This window comes from Petaurus breviceps, unplaced genomic scaffold (assembly GCF_028583685.1).
Source record: "Petaurus breviceps papuanus isolate PSGF00001 unplaced genomic scaffold, PetGlider_PUasm1.0 90895, whole genome shotgun sequence".
Lineage (NCBI taxonomy): Eukaryota > Metazoa > Chordata > Mammalia > Diprotodontia > Petauridae > Petaurus > Petaurus breviceps.
Window position 1 is genome coordinate 19,046,480 of NW_027187372.1, and position 16,221 is coordinate 19,062,700.

The 16,221-nt window shown below is 33.5% G+C and overlaps 1 pseudogene; it reads right to left on the reverse strand.

Moving 5' to 3' along the window:
• Positions 1–6,644: 6,644 nt before the first annotated feature.
• On the reverse strand, positions 6,645–7,325 carry LOC138151235 (farnesyl pyrophosphate synthase pseudogene; annotated as a pseudogene).
• Positions 7,326–16,221: the final 8,896 nt, after the last annotated feature.

The window sequence follows — 16,221 nt, forward strand, 5'->3', positions numbered from 1 at the left end:
AAATTGCAGATTGAATTTATAAGGATACTGAATTGATTACTCATAAAGTAAATAAAAAGATAGGTCCTTTTGTCTGCCATATGCTATGTTTCAAAATTCCTAAGAAACTAAAAAATATCAACTTCAAAGTCATCTTCTTATCCATGAGACTAATCTTTGAGAGAATATTTGCCTCACAAGTTAATACATAAAGGTCTCCTAGGCACTTTATCCTAACTTTTCCATCAAAATAGTGAAAAATAATATTTTCCTGTGAGCTATACTAGCAAAGGAATTTTTTCATAGAGAAAACAAATCTATGATAATCTAACAAGCCTATCATTTTATCATATTGTGTCTTTAATTTCTATATTCAATACAATAATAGTTTAAATGAGAATTGAGAGCCATCATGTATATTTTTATTACAATTTCAATACTTCAAGTTGGCTCAAACATGTTCCATTCATGCAATCCAGACATTACCCTTTTTCAATGCCAATTCAACAAATATTATTTAGTTATTGTATGCAAAATACCATAATTTTTAAAATGAAAGTAAAATCCAAAAGAAATAAGTCCCTGCTTATGAGGAGCTTACATTCTGCTGGTACAATATAACAATTAGCATAAATATAAGTAATGCAAGTCAAGTAAGGCTTACCACTTAATTTCCCACTGTCTTTTAAACCCTTTAAAATGTGGAGCATTATGTATGTTTGTGTATTTGTACAAATAATTATACATATGATAATACCTATTACACATTCTATTGTTTCTCTCAAATCTCATCCCTTAGCTAGTAAGTTAGTAGTCTATTTCTCTGCGTTTTTTTCAACATTTAGGCAATTTAAAAATTAGCAATGAATTACAAAGTTCTATGAGTTCTACCTTCCATTCTATTGAGGAGGGAATTAATAGGTAAAGATCTTGCATTAAAAAACTTAAGCATGAATCTGAAATTCTGTGCATATGCAATATAAATTCTGAATCTCTAGGAGCCAACATTATCTTATTTCATGAATTTAGAGACTTGGAGTCAAGTGTGAGTTCTAGAAGAAATTCTTAAGTGGTAGAAATCCATGAAACTCAACACCCTAATTTTTTCCAGATGAGATAACTTTGACCTAGTGATGCTAAGTGAAATGTCCAAGAAAGTGGCCCAAGCTAGCCTTTGAAGATAGGTGCTCTGACTTCAAATTCAGTGCTCTCTTCACATGCCTTCCTGCCTCTTTTAGTCACAACATGTAATAATTCTTTTTGGAAAATTGTTATAAAGCTGGCACCAACTGTGAATTGAATCCATCTCACATGAGTTCAGTTGCTACAGGCACAGCCTTCATTGCCAGAGATTCAGACCTATAAGATAACAGAGCTTAGGATAATCAGAGACAATAGGGGGCATGTACCAAGGGGTCTCCACACCCATCAAAGTTTCCAAGCCAAAAGATGCCAAAAATAATTGATGGCATGTGCTTCTGGAAGCTCAGTTAAATACTTGTTTGTTCAATATGCATTCTATTTCTTTTTAAGCAATTGGGGTGAAGTAACTTGCTAAAATTTACACGGCCAGTTATTTCTTGGTGTGGTACTAAGTATCAGAACCTGGATTCAATCCCAGGTCATCCCAACTCTGGGACCAGTGCACTTACTCATTGCACCACCTGGCCGCCCCTATGCATGATATTTCAAGCCATGATACTATACCATCTTGGTATGAGATTCTGTGATGTAGTAGATAGAGCACTGAACCTCTAATCAGGAAGACTCAAGTTGAAATCCATCCTCAGATACTTACTAACTGTGTGACACTGGGTAAATCACAACCTTTATCTGTCTCAGTGTTTTCAACTCTAAAATGATAATAATTGTATTTACCTCAATGAATAGGTATCAAATGCCATAATATTTGTAAAAGTGCTTGATACAGTGAAATGGAACATAGAATGCTCTTAATAAATTATTTATATTTCCCCAACCCCTCACCTCCAGCTTGATTGACCCAGTCCCTAAAGTTTTTAACTACTATCAGTGAGGAATTAGAGCTATAAGAGATCCTAGGATTCAAAAAATAGTAGAGAGTAAGTACTGAAAGAGAAAACAATATCCACATTCCTGAAAAGAGTTATCAGAGATCCCTGACTTCTTGGAGGTCTATACTTGCATTGGCTCAGAGACTGGAAGATGAGTATTTGTGTCATGTGTAAAAATCTGTATAATTCTCATTATCTATTTTTTATGGGGGAGGGAAATTTATAAGGCTGGTACCTAGTGTGTATCCAGTTCGATATATAGAAATCAAATATAAGTTACGCTAAGTATAAAATATAATGTCCATCTTTTTTCAGCCCTTTTACTTTTTGTTTCATCTTATTTTCTTGTTCTTAGATCACACATGAGAGATTTCTTGTTGAAAGATACCTTATTGATTGTCTAACAATGATTTTTATTTTATACTTAGGGATTCTGAGGACCAGATGGGCCAAGTGACCTGCCTAAATCCACATACATATAGTTTTTTCAGAGACAGAATTCAAACTAATTTTTTCTAACTCCAAATCAAAACATTTTCCACTTCATTTTATTGCCTTTTATTATGAGGTAGCAATATAAATAAAATCATTGAAAAAATAAGTTTTGTAGCTTTCACTATTTTATTTTCAATCATTTTACTTTGCAATGCATTTGGTGCAGATATAAATAAAAGGTTTATTATGAAAATATTAATATAATTTCAAAAAATAATGGATGGCTATTGCTATCTCCATGAGAGACCAGCATCATGAGCTACCTGGATCTTTTGGCTGACTAACTTACCACAATTATCCTAATCATTTGTTTGCACAGGGGAAAATATTAACTCATATATTTACCATGCTTTAACTTTTTTGTTTTCCTTTCACTGTGCCTTTCATATTTCCTTTGTGACATTTTGAATATGCTTCCCTCTTAGTGATCTCATCAGTTCCCATGGATTCAATATTGAAGAAAATAAATTAACATAAATTTCCCATTTATTTTTGTTTCACAGATTTCCATTGCCTTTATATTAACATATAATCAAGTAGTAGTTCTGGGAAGCTGGCAGAATTTGAGGTTGCAAGAGAACTTATTTTTTCAACTATCACCCTCAATCACACCAATGGAAATTGCTACAAAGGTGAAAATATTCCAGAAATTCTTTCAAAAAGTACATTTTCAGAAAAAAGAAAATGAAATCTTAATACCAAAGCTCAGAAATATACTCCAAATTATGGATTAAAAAATGAAAACAAAAAACATCCAGAAAGGCCTTCTTCATAAAGGTTCAACTTGAAATGAATATTGTTTTTTTTGTTTCAATAACTAAGACGGTATTTTATTGAGATTTTTTTTTCATTTTCAAAGTATAGAAATGTTCTATGCCACATGGACAAATTTATTTAAACAAATTTGCCTATATAATGTTAGCAGGCTATTTAAGAATTAGCTTACCATTATTAAAGTGGAAATATACAGGAGGCCAAGAGAGAAACAATGTGTTGTTGGCTATGTAATTAATTTTATTTCGCTATAATATCTGTAGCATTAATACAAAATTCTTTGTTGCAAAGAACCCCTTTTTAAAAAATATTTTTAATTAACAACATTCAGTTCAACAAGCTTTTGAATTTGAAATTTTCCTTGCCCTCTCCACTCCCCAATACAGCATGCAATCTGATATAGGCTCTATATATATACATTTCACATTAATAGCATTGTAAGGAAGAATTATAACGAATGGAATGGAATGAACCACAAGAAAGAAGAAACAAAATGAGAGAGAGAGAGAGAGAGAGAGAGAGAGAGAGAGAGAGAGAGAGAGAGAGAGATTGACCAAATAGTATGCTGCAGTCTGCATTCAGACTCTGTAATTGTTATTCTGGATATGGTCCATCATGAGCCTTTTTGGGTTTGTCTTAGAATCTTTCCTGGCCAAGAAGAGTCAAACCTATCAAAGCTAATCATTGCACAATGTAGCTATAAATGTGTATAATGTTCTCCTGTTTCTGCTCCCCTCACTCATCATCAGTTCATATAAGTCTTTACAGGTGTTTCTGAAATTCACCTATTCATCATTTCTTATTGCAAAATAGTATTCTATCACATTCATACACCACAACTTTTCAGTCATTCCCCATTTTATGGCCATCACCTCAATGTCCAATTCTTTGGCACCACAAAAAGAGCTGCTATAAATATTTTTGTAAAAGTGGGTCCTTTCCCATTTCTATTATCTCTTTGGGATATAGTCGTAGAAGTGGTATTTCTGAGTCAAAGGGTATTCACATTTTTTATAGCCCTGTGGGCATAGCTCCAAATTGCTTTCCAAAATGGTTGTATTAATTCACAACTCCACCAAAAATGCATTTGTGTTCCAATTTTCTCACATCTCCTCCAGCATTTATCATTTTTCATGTTTTATCATGTTAGCCAATATGAAAGGTGTGATGTGGTACCTAAAAGGTGTTTTGATTTGCATTTCTCTAATCAATAGTCATTTAGAACATTGAAATGAATCATTAATGAAACCTGGGAAACCAGTAGTGAGCTTAATAGTGAGCTTCCAAAATTGAGTGTTGAACTATTATTTAAACACTGGAGCTAATACTAAACCTAACCCTAATTCCAAACTGTTTTTTTATGACCTCTGCCACAAATTCTGAAATTCTAGGGTAATTTCTTCCTCTGTTTCCCATAGCTTTTATTCCTGAAATCAGTTTTTCTTCATTGAAGGAAGGCTAATAGAAAATAGAATAAATCAATAAATATTTAATAAGTACCTATTATATTTCAAATTAAATTTTAAAATATAGCTTTCTGATCAAAAAGGAGGACAAGAAGTATTTTCTAGGTTCTTTCAGGCAGTACTTTTTGTAAATACTTGCATCATCAGAAGTGAATTAATGGATTTATTTTGCTAAGTCTTGGAAGAATCATTCTCTGTCTCTCTGTTGGCAATGTGACCTATCAAGACAACAGGTCTGCATATGTTAGTAAGTCAACAAATAGATTTTATAGTCTCCTTCAGGTGTCACAAACTACCTCAGCTCATTTCTTCTTCCTCTGCCATTTATTGATCAGTCTATGAGCTGATAAAACCTAATGATCCAGATCATTTTTCCTTGGAGGACATACACTTGCTTCTTTAATAGAATGTATAGGTCCTTTGTTTTCAGGAAGAACTTCATATCTATTGCTTATCCCTGAGTGTTCAAAAGTATTCTTTCCCATATTTGTAACATTGTTCTCCATTCTAACCTTCCTTCAGCAACACTCAACAATGAACTTTTTTCCCTAGTTATGATGATTGATTTTGTACTGATTTGGTTTCATTATCTCTGTCTTCTTTATGACCATATCGAGTCATTACTAGAAATGAAATGTATATGAGGACTTGAATGTTACTAGCAATTGTGAAAGCAGGAGAGAGTGTGGTTAAGAGGAAAGAATATGAGACCTGGGTTCAAATGTTGGATCTACCAGTTAGTACTTCAGGGAGTATGGACAAAGTATTTTATCTTTCTGAACCTCAGTTTCCACAAGAAAATAGAGGATATTTACACTTCTAATACCTATCTAACAAGGATATGGTAAGAAAATTCTAATGCAAAAATTCTTTAAAAATAAGGGTTATTATTATCACAGTAGTGGTATAATGTACTTATTACATTAATTAATATATTGTATTTTCCTTCCTTCGTAAAGAAGCACAGAGAAAATCAATATACTTTGGGCTCATAGTCAAAAATCAATTAGAAAGTTCCTTCATTTTATTACCACCAAGACTTTATTTTCCTGTGCTGTAGAAGTCACTAAACTCTTTGCATAAACATTTTTAGGAAGATTCTCATTTAAAAAAAACACAGTAAAATCATGCTAACTGACTTTTGAGCAGAAAAGTAAAAAATGAAGATTAATATGTGTTAGAAAAAAACATGTCAGCAGCAAAAGATGAAATAAAAAATGTGTCTGGTTAACACTAAGTCAAAATTTTTTATTTAACTACTGTACGTTGTAAACTGAACACTTAATGAGGATTTATTGTATAATATTTTGATACAGGTAGGAAACTCATAATATAGGATCATAAAAACTAGATTATGCTAAGGAAAAAAAATTTGGAGTAGCTAGGTAACATAATATATAGAGCTCAGAGTCAGGAAGACTCATTTTCCTGAACTCAAATTAGGTCTTAGCAACTTACTAGTTGTGTAACACTGGGCAAGTCTCTTAACCCTGTTCGCTTAAGTTTCTTCATCTGTAAAATGAGTTTCAGAAGTAAATTGCCAAGCATTCCAGTATATTTGCCAAGAAAACTACAAGTAGGGTCAATCTAGAGTTGAATATGACCAAAATGACCTAAAAACAACAAAAGGAGCCTTTGAATTCAGCTCCTTTGACATGCTGTTTTTTTTTTTTCTAATGAGGAAGCTTGAGTTCAAAGTGGTTGGACTTATCCTACTTGATTCTTTGCCTCAAGTCCCCTCCAATCCATCCAGCAAAGTACTAAGGCACAAGTCTTCTTTTATCACTTCCCCTTTAATTTTTTTTAAAGAGGCACAATTGATTGAAAGTACATCTTCTTCAACTCCATACATGGTGGCCTGCCCTCCAAACCCACCTTCTCATGTCCAACTCCTTGGTCACTTCTGATGTTTGTAGATCTTCTTTGCCATTTCCAAGAAGATAGATGTGGGAAAGGGGCTTCTCAAAGAGCCCCATCAGTCTACTTTAACTTTCTTTTTCAAACTTGGTGAAATGAGCAGGCAATTCAAGTTTCTCATATAGTTCCTTCACTTTGACAACCATCTCTGGATCTTTCCATCCATAACTCTCGTCCAACTTCTTTCTTCGCTCAGTTGATGCAAGCTGAAGTTACTTCACCATGAGCCAGCTGCATTTGTTGTCCTGGATATCAGTACCAATCTTGCCAAGTCATAATGGCATTAACAAAAAGGTCAAGATAATCATCTTGAATTTGAAAAAAAAAAAATCCCCCATCTCCAGAAGGATGTTCTTGGCATTGGTGTGTTCTTTCTTCCCATCTATGCCTTCCATGAACATCCCAGCAGCAAATGGTAAATAGAAAGAGTAGAAAGCAGTTTCTTATTTGACAATGGTCTCATATCTCTGTTCAGTGATTTTGGTTAAGATCAACCCTGCCCTGAGGGGCTGTGATAAGATCAAGGGTTTGACCAATCTCAGTCTGATAAGTGCTCTGTAGGAAGAGTTTGATGAATTTCAGGCAATAGGGCTGCCTATAGCAGTAATGCATATTCAGCATGGCAGTAGATATAGACTTCCAACAGCATGGCATCATCACATCACTCCCCCTTTAATAAACACCAATGGGTTTGTATTCTCTCCAACTGAAAAGAAAAACTGCTTGTCATATAGAGCCCTTTGAGAACTCTCCCCAGTGTTCTAGCCTCTTTACATTACCCCCTTTCAAGCCTGGTATGATCCAGTGAAACTTGCCTTCTCATAAATGCCATTCTATCTCTATGTTAAGTGTTTTTTACTGGTTGTCGTCCTTGTCTGGAATTCAATCCTTCCTCTCTTGCTTTCTTAGTTTCCTTCAATATTTATCTTTCCACATGAAGTCTTTCTTTACCTCTCCAACCTACAAGAATATTTTCCCCAAATGACATTTTATCTATTTTGTATCCAGTTTATAATACCTCTTTGGGTAAGTTGTTTCACATGGCTTGATTTTAATCTTAAAGGAAGGGGCAATTTCATTTTTGTTTTGATGTCCCCAGCACTTAGCACAGTGCGTGACACAAATAAGTTCTTAATAAATGCTTATGAATTTATTGATTATTCAGGGCTATGCAATCGTATGCTGGCAGAGGTAAACTTAGGTCTGATGGTACAAATACCAGTATTTTTGATATGTCACTGGGCATGCCAATAAAGATGTATGTCTACTTTCTAGTCTAGTATGTGTCAGATGCACTTTTGAGCATAAATTTTCGGGAATCAAAGGCCAGCTTTATGGCTACAAATCAATGTTGCATCTCATGTATGTATGATAAGTTCTGAAATTCAAATACCCAAAGTTATCTCTTATCTCATTGATTAGGGAGTACCTTACATGGATGCAGATAGCAAGCATTTCAGACCTATCTATTCTGGACCCTCTTTATATTTTCCCAAAAGGTGGAGGGGAAAAGAGATAATTAAAAACAGGCAAATGAATGAATGAATGAGTGAATGAATGAATGAATGGAGATGTAAATAAATAAATGAACAGAAGATAGGTACATAAGTAGATAAATGTAGCCTAGAATGCATTTCAATCAGCTCAGCAGTACATCTTAAAGAAAATACAAAGGAACTAATCAGATTATTTTCTCTAAATTATATTATCCTATATGAAGGTCCCATGGAATACTTCCAAAAAATTTTAACAACCTAGAGGAAAAGAGTAATCTGTCTTTTCCTTCAGATTGAAAATTTTTTTGATTTAGTTCATTACTATAACCTATTACAAGGAGACATGTTTGTTTGGCTCAGGAGTTATTGCTCTGCTTGGGAGAGTAAAACTCTCCTTTTAAATTTCAAAGTTAAGGATTTTGGTGTGTACAAAATACATACAGTGGGTTGATAAGATGATAGATGTGCAATGATTTGGGTTTCAAGTAAGGAAAAAAAGCTAGTTATTTCAACAGTGGCCATTTGAAGCCCTCCAGATTAGAGAAATCTTGACACAGAAACATGCGCTGCTGTTAGATAGACTGAGATACCTCATGTAAAGCAATCAAACTATCCTATGGCTCCACCACATTCAATGATTTCTCAGAAAATGTGATATTTAAGCCAATGAATTGGAACCATTATCTTCTTGTTAAACTTTCTATGCTATTACTTCCCAAAATAAATTTTGCCTTGAGTGACACATTAGTGCTTGAATCATGGCAATTTCTTTATGACTTAAACTCTCCAAAGGAAACTTTGGATATAATCTTGGTTCATCACAAGTGTTTGTATTGTTGTTTGGTAATGTTTCCAGTGTAAATGTTTTGGGACTATAAAGTCTAACATCCTGAATAGACATTTCGTTTTTATTTGTGTCCCCCTATCTTTCTGTTTCTTTGGAGTTTAAAAAAAAAAACTGTGTAAGTTTCTTTTTACTAAACTGCTGATTCTGGGTAGCATCAAATAAATGGATATGAAATATTGAGCAATGATTGACCAAACCAGCCATCAACATTATTCCTCATTTCTACAGACCGGTAATCAGTTGAAAACTTTTCATTACAACATATCCTATTTGAAGACCCTATTGCTGGAAAGCCACTTCTGTAAGTCATTCCTCAAATTTCCTCTACCGAAAAGAGAAAATTTTTCATGGAAACATTTTTACTGACTTCAGAGAGCTTCAATGGGATGATTGTTGTAGTTGTAGGAATGGTGAAAGAAGATGAAAATATGGTGGGGAAAAGAAGGCTAGTCCTGGCTTTTTATAGTTGTAGGAATGATGTCAGAAGATGAAAGTATGGTGGCAAAAAGAATATTAGTCCTGGATTCAAACCTATGATTAACTCTACTATTGACCAGTTCTAGTGCCTAGAACAAGGATTTGAATGTAGTGAGTACGTAATACATAGTGATGAATGAATGACAAAATAAATTAAATACAAAATGTGGAACAGCCTTCACCAGTTGAGTTTTTGATTAGTAAATGAAATGAAAATTTAGAAGAGAACAATCTAGAAAATAATGCATCATCTCCCATTTTTTTTGAATTTGCCAAGTACACCAATGAAACAGCTGACTCTAAAGGTAATACGAATTTGAAGATTTTCCTTTACCCTTAATAAGCCTAAGGGAATTTGAAGATCTTCCCTGATTTGAAGACTTTCACTGACCCCTAATAGGCTGAATATAATCACATGGAGCCTGTGGTGGGAGGAGTTTGCTGAAGGGTAGAGCAGAGCCCACAGGCAGCTGGGAAGTCAGAGCAGCTAGGGGGAGAGCAGGAATCCATGGACACAGCTAGGCTTGTGAGTGTTTGTCCCCTGCTGTGACAGCTAGGCTTTTGTTGGTTTGTGGTAAGGTTAAAGATAAAGGACGGTGTGGCTTTTTGCTGTGTTATGGTGTATTAACTTCTATGTTGCTATGATGGATTTGGTTTCCTGGTGTTCAAGTTTGGTTTTCTTGTGTTTGAATAAATGTTTTGCAAGATTCAAACTCAGGAAGATAAGTCTTTGTGACTCTAGGTTCTGCACTCTATCTTGCAGTGCTACCTCTCTATTCTGTTATTTTTATTCAATAGAAGACATCTAGATTGCATGTAGTTCAAATACTTTAAAATTGCAGATAAATTCATTTTCATAAGAACACATTAAACATCTTCATCTAAGGTCTAACTCTTTATTCAATTTCATAAATATAAATAAATACATAAATAAAAAATAATTATGGTGGAACCTTTTTTTTTTTTCCCTAGACTCATTAGTATAAGGAGCTCCAAGACTGGAGATTTTCATCAATGAAGTTTGGTATGTTTCCTCTAAATTAGTCTTTAAAGAATTGATTTCTGACACTGAAAAGTAAAGTATGCTGAGCATGGTCACAAAGCTAGAATGTGTCAGAAGTCAGGTTTGGATGTAGGTCTTCATGACTCCAAAGCTGTGCTTTTATCCAGTAACTCATGCTTCTTCCCTAGGTCTAATATCATGATAGATTTTTGAATTTAGAGTCAAGGAGTGAAGATAAATTCCTTTTGACAATTTGGTGAATCTAAATGTATTTTATACTAATATCATTCTCAATTTCTGGAGTAATTTATATAGATTTTGTTTTCATTCAGTAGGATATAAATATCTAACGCAATTCAACAAAATTCATACTTTTTTAGTGAATGAACAAAATAGACTACATAAGGGAGGAAGCAATTAGCAAAAGCCATCATGGTAAAATGGAGCAAGATTACAAAGGCTACAGTGAAAAAGTACAGAGGAAAGAAATCAAGATAGCAAAGGGATGGAAAATATGTACAAAATCTTTAATGAAACTGAGTATAGCAAAGGTTTTTACAATATTGTTCATGAAGAAGGAATGGGCATCTTCCATGTACCCCTCTCCCCATAGGGGATAATGAAAGCCAATAGAGAGGAGTCATAACAGTCAAGCTTTGGCTTCTTGTAAGGAAACTTGTTTCTGAACATCTAAGCACTCTAAAGATGGAGTAGACTTTTTCCTGAAGCAGCACATTTTCTATTATCAGAAGTATTTGAGCCCAATTTGGAGTATTTATTTTGGAAGATATTTATCTATTGGGCTGATATTCTGAATGATCTCTAACTTCATTCAATGAGCCTGTGAATCCAATTTTAGGAAAATTATTTGGTAGTGAGGAAAAACATTCCAATCTAGATCATAAATCTAAGCTCAAGCTGTATCACACTTAAAGTCAAACTTCCCATCTTTAACTTCTCACTTTTTTTTATCTACTGGGTTTAATTCATGTATGTGCATCTTCAAGGACTATTAGATGCTAGTATTTTCATTATATTGAGATCAAGCATCAACAACTTGTTTTATAGTTGTATAAAATTATATTTCATTGATGTTCCTGTGATTTTCAGGTTTTCACTTTTATTTTAAAAATTTACCAATTTCATTAGCTGTATAAATAATACAAGTCATGTTCAAAGACATCCTTAATAATTCCAAAGAAATTGGTTTAATAATCTACATTGGTAATGGAATGAGGATGAAAAATACACATTACATGTATTTAGCTATAAAATTGATTGCATGAGCTCTTGGGATTAGTCCATTGCTATGCTTATTCCATGAATATGCCTACAGATGGACAAGGGTCTGGGCTTCATTTTGAATAGAAGATTTTATTAATTAGAGTGGACATTGAATAGTTCCTCCAATATCCTAAATTGATCAGAGTGCTAAAAACTTATGTTATCCTGGTGATTCTATATGGATATGGATTATGTGATGCCATTCTCTTAGAAGAATCAGTCAAAGAATGTCCAAATTTTAGTGAAAAGATACAAAATGAGCATAATCACACTACATGGAATATTACTAATTAAATAGCTGAAAAAATTGCACAAAAGTCATCAAGAACATGTATGATCAGAAAGAAAATGGATAGATGAAAAGCCTGAGAGTCACATGATTAGCTTTAAGATAATAAAAGAAACAGGGGACACTGAGGAGAAGTGTACAGGTGGGAAACCAATAAGAGGTTATTCTCTGGAACCAAGGCAAGTGAAAAAAAAAAGAGGATCATAGACCCAGTTAGACATGCGATTTTCCTTTATCTTAATTTCTTTTGTTTCTAAAATTTAGGAAACAATTTTTAATATTATAGTCAAGTCATACATAATAGATAGATGAAAGCTTCACCACAGGTATGAACATCATCAGCAGAGATTAGGTCATTTCTCTATACTCACCTTTTCCAGGCTAAATAATATATCCATGACTTTCAGTACATGTTTTTAATTACCACATCCATATGATGTCCAAATTAAAATCTGTTCTCAAAATTTATACAACCCCTGCCCCAAAAAAGAATGATAGTTGTTAAGAAAGGCAACCATTAAAGAGTTTTCTCTACAACACTTGGCATTCATATGATAAAAAAGTTTAACCCTTCTGCTGGGAAATGAAGACCCTTTACCATCTGCTTATCTCCTTCCTGCCCCACAAGCAATTTTTATCATTTCTTCACGTGAACTTGATAGTCTAACAAGCTCAATGTCTTTCCTCTTAGTAGCATATCCATGCCTATCTTCACAACTGCGTTCATGCTATAACATCATAGTGGAATTTATTCTCCTTTTTCTTTATCCATTAAAATGCCAGGTATTTTAAGGGGTCAATTCAATTTCTACCTTCATGAAATCCTTCTACTCAGTAAAATGTAAACTTGGGGTAGGCAGAGATTTTTTTCTCTTTTGATCCCCCTAAATTAGTAGAGTACCTTGTGTAAAGTCTTAGAAGAATTTGTTAATTTAAACCAAATGATTCTACAACTGTTGATCTCTTTCACCTTTAACTGGTGGAGCACTTACCAACTGTACTATTCATTTGGGCACATAGTTGTCACTGGAATAAAGTCATGTTTCAAACCATTGCTCAGATGTTTACTATTTATAGCACATCAGGAGTCTCTTAACCTCACTTGTAAAATGAAGGAGTTGTAATAAGTAGCCACTGATTTCTATTCTGTTTCTAGATTATGGATTCTAGAGGATAGATGCTCCTATGAACTTTTGATTTCACGTATCTCAACATTCTTACCACCACTTCAAATCAGGCCTGTATGATTTAATAGATCTTTTTTTTTTTAATAAGGACCACTTTGTTCAAGGATTTCCACATGGTGATATGCCTTTCCAGTCTTAGTCAGATTTGTCCTCAGGTAACATATTGTCAGTTTGCCACCAGGTTAATAACATATTTCTTTCATATCGCCTTCAAGAACTCAGAATTGTTTATACAGTTTAATGAGGAATCAGAGTAAGGATTACTTTATTAAACTCATTCTTAATAAAACATGCTCAATTTTTGACAGAAATGGTGAAATTGATGATCCATTTTGTTGTGCAAGAATCTTCAATAACATAGAAATAGACCACGATATGCCAGACCTACTGTACCACATATACAAACACATATAAACACATTTATTTTCAAGCAGTTGTTATGTGTTCTATGACCAAAGGTTAAATGTGACTTTCCAGAACATTTATCTACTAATATCTGCATGGTATGAAAAATCCATCCTTCCATCCTTTCTTTATTTTCCAGTTGGATTTTTCTTAAAAAGAAAATGACATTGAACTTAGATAAAATCATTTTGACCTGCTTTATAGCCTTTGTTCATCAAAGAATCAGCCTTATTTTAAAGGAGCTTTGTGATTCTGTATTATTCTAATAGATTTTAAAATCCTTAGTTCACTTTTGTAGGAAGCAATATCTCAGCAGGATCAATATTTTAGTTGAGTTATAAGGTAAAGATCTGAAACACTGTGTGTTTAATTACCTAAACATTAAAGACAAATTGTCAAACACCAACAACTAGTCATTTTCTAGAGAATAATAAAATAAAGAAGTGAGATGGTACTGTGTTAATAAAAATGTCACATGTTATTAAATTTGATGGCAGTATAGGTAAGGAGTACACATGATTGATTTCTATTTTAGTCATAAACCTTATTATTGTTTATTAAAGTGTCAAATCAACAGAGTTTTCATTGGTTTTGCATATGATTTAGAGGGTATTGTAGATTTTTAAATCTCACAGTGGATTGGGACCTTTTACTAAAAGAAATGTTTTGCATTATACATTAATATAGTAGGTAGGATTTTAGAGATATCCAGTTACTTTATTGACAGTTCACTTTTCTTCAAAATAAATGGATGTGTTTTGCACAGTTACAGGTATCTGGGAAGATACATAGTTCTTATAATAATTACATGCTACTCCAAAGTATAAAGACCCATGTTTTATACTCAACTGATGTGGAATGGCTCAGAATTTGGAAAATAGGGGCAACGAGGTGTCTCAAAAAATTTGTATTAACTGGAGAAGATAGAAAAATGATGGAATAAAGAAGGTAGAGAGATTGTGTGTAGAGTTGTCAAAAGTTATCAACATGAATAGGGAAGTTCATAATAATGATGAAAGGGCATATAGTGGAAAGGTAGAGGATGAGTTGAATGATGAAGTCAAAAAGACATTTAGAAAAGTGACTTAGATGAGAGTAGATAAAGGCCTAAAGGAGAACAGAAATAAATTTCATAGATTTCAAGAAAGGAGGGGATATGTTAGTATAGTAATAAAGATAAGATCTGAAAGGAATAGTAAGGAACAAGGAAAATGTCAAACCTCCATGTGAGAGGTGGGAAATGATCTCCAATGAAGAGAATCACAATGAGTATTGTATCCTCAAGGAAGAGCCATCTTTAGTTAAAAGTGAAGAGATGGAAAGAGTATTGCTTGAAAATGGTGACATTACAGGACAATTTGTTGAGGAAAAGGAATAATCAGTTTGTATTCTCTGCACTTGATCATCTATTCAATTTTTTTTTCTTGATATAAAATTTTTAGCACACATCATCATTAGCAATATGTTAAAATTTTAGAGATATACCATGAAGTTTTGCATCAATCTTGCTGACATCTTCAGTTCTTAAATTGTTATCTCCTTCCAACTGTAGTGTACTCAGTAAAGCTAATATAACATCGAGCATTTTGTAGTTAGATTTCATAAGAAAAGGAAGAAAATTTTCATATACCTTTCTCAGAACAAACTCTAATGTTGAAGATGCTACAGTTGTCTATATAAAAGAAGATTATTGGGGTAGATAGGTATTCAGAATTTTCTTCATAATAAAATTACTTCAGAAACTAAGTAGTTTTTTTTTTCCTTTTTTAATTTCTTCCTGCCTCAGGCAGTTTCCTTGGCATTAATCCCTCTTATAGCTGACCACCTATCTGATAATTATTCCGAGACCACATGCTGAAAGCACCCAGAGTGCAAATTACGTTGCCCTGAGTAATGATTGAAAACCTGACCCTGATAGTTCTTTTTTCCCCCTTTCCCGGGGGGTAATAGATTATTCAGCATCCATAACAGCTTAGTCATGATTCTGGCACAAGAAAAGAACTGGGATTGTTAATTGTTCTGCCTAGTGATCTGAACTATTCTTTCCTAAGTGCTGATAATGGAAATAAACTTGTAATTGAAAAACTTGATTTTAAATTGCTTATATGTCACAGATTCTTTAACAGAGGACTTAACCACAGATTACTGTGAATATAATTTTCAATTTGGACCAGCAATTACACATATACATATTCAATATTTACATATGTTTATATATTATGCCACATAGTCAAAGCATAGTATATGATTTTATGATCAATATTCATTAATAAAATTAATGATCAATATTGACCCTCTCAGGCCCAATCATATGATCTCCTTTACCAATCATTCCCTCCTTAACTTCTATCACTACTGACTTCCATATAGAAACTTCTAAACTTCCTGGAAAACTTCACCTTCCCTGAACAGCATTCTGTAGGAAAAAAAAAAAACCCAAAAACAAAACATTATATTGAATCTGGGATGGGGGAAGCCTACTTCTTAAAAGTAAAGCTTATTTTCAAATCTCATGTGTGTGTCACATATATACATACTTGTGCACACAGACATGTGAACATATACATAA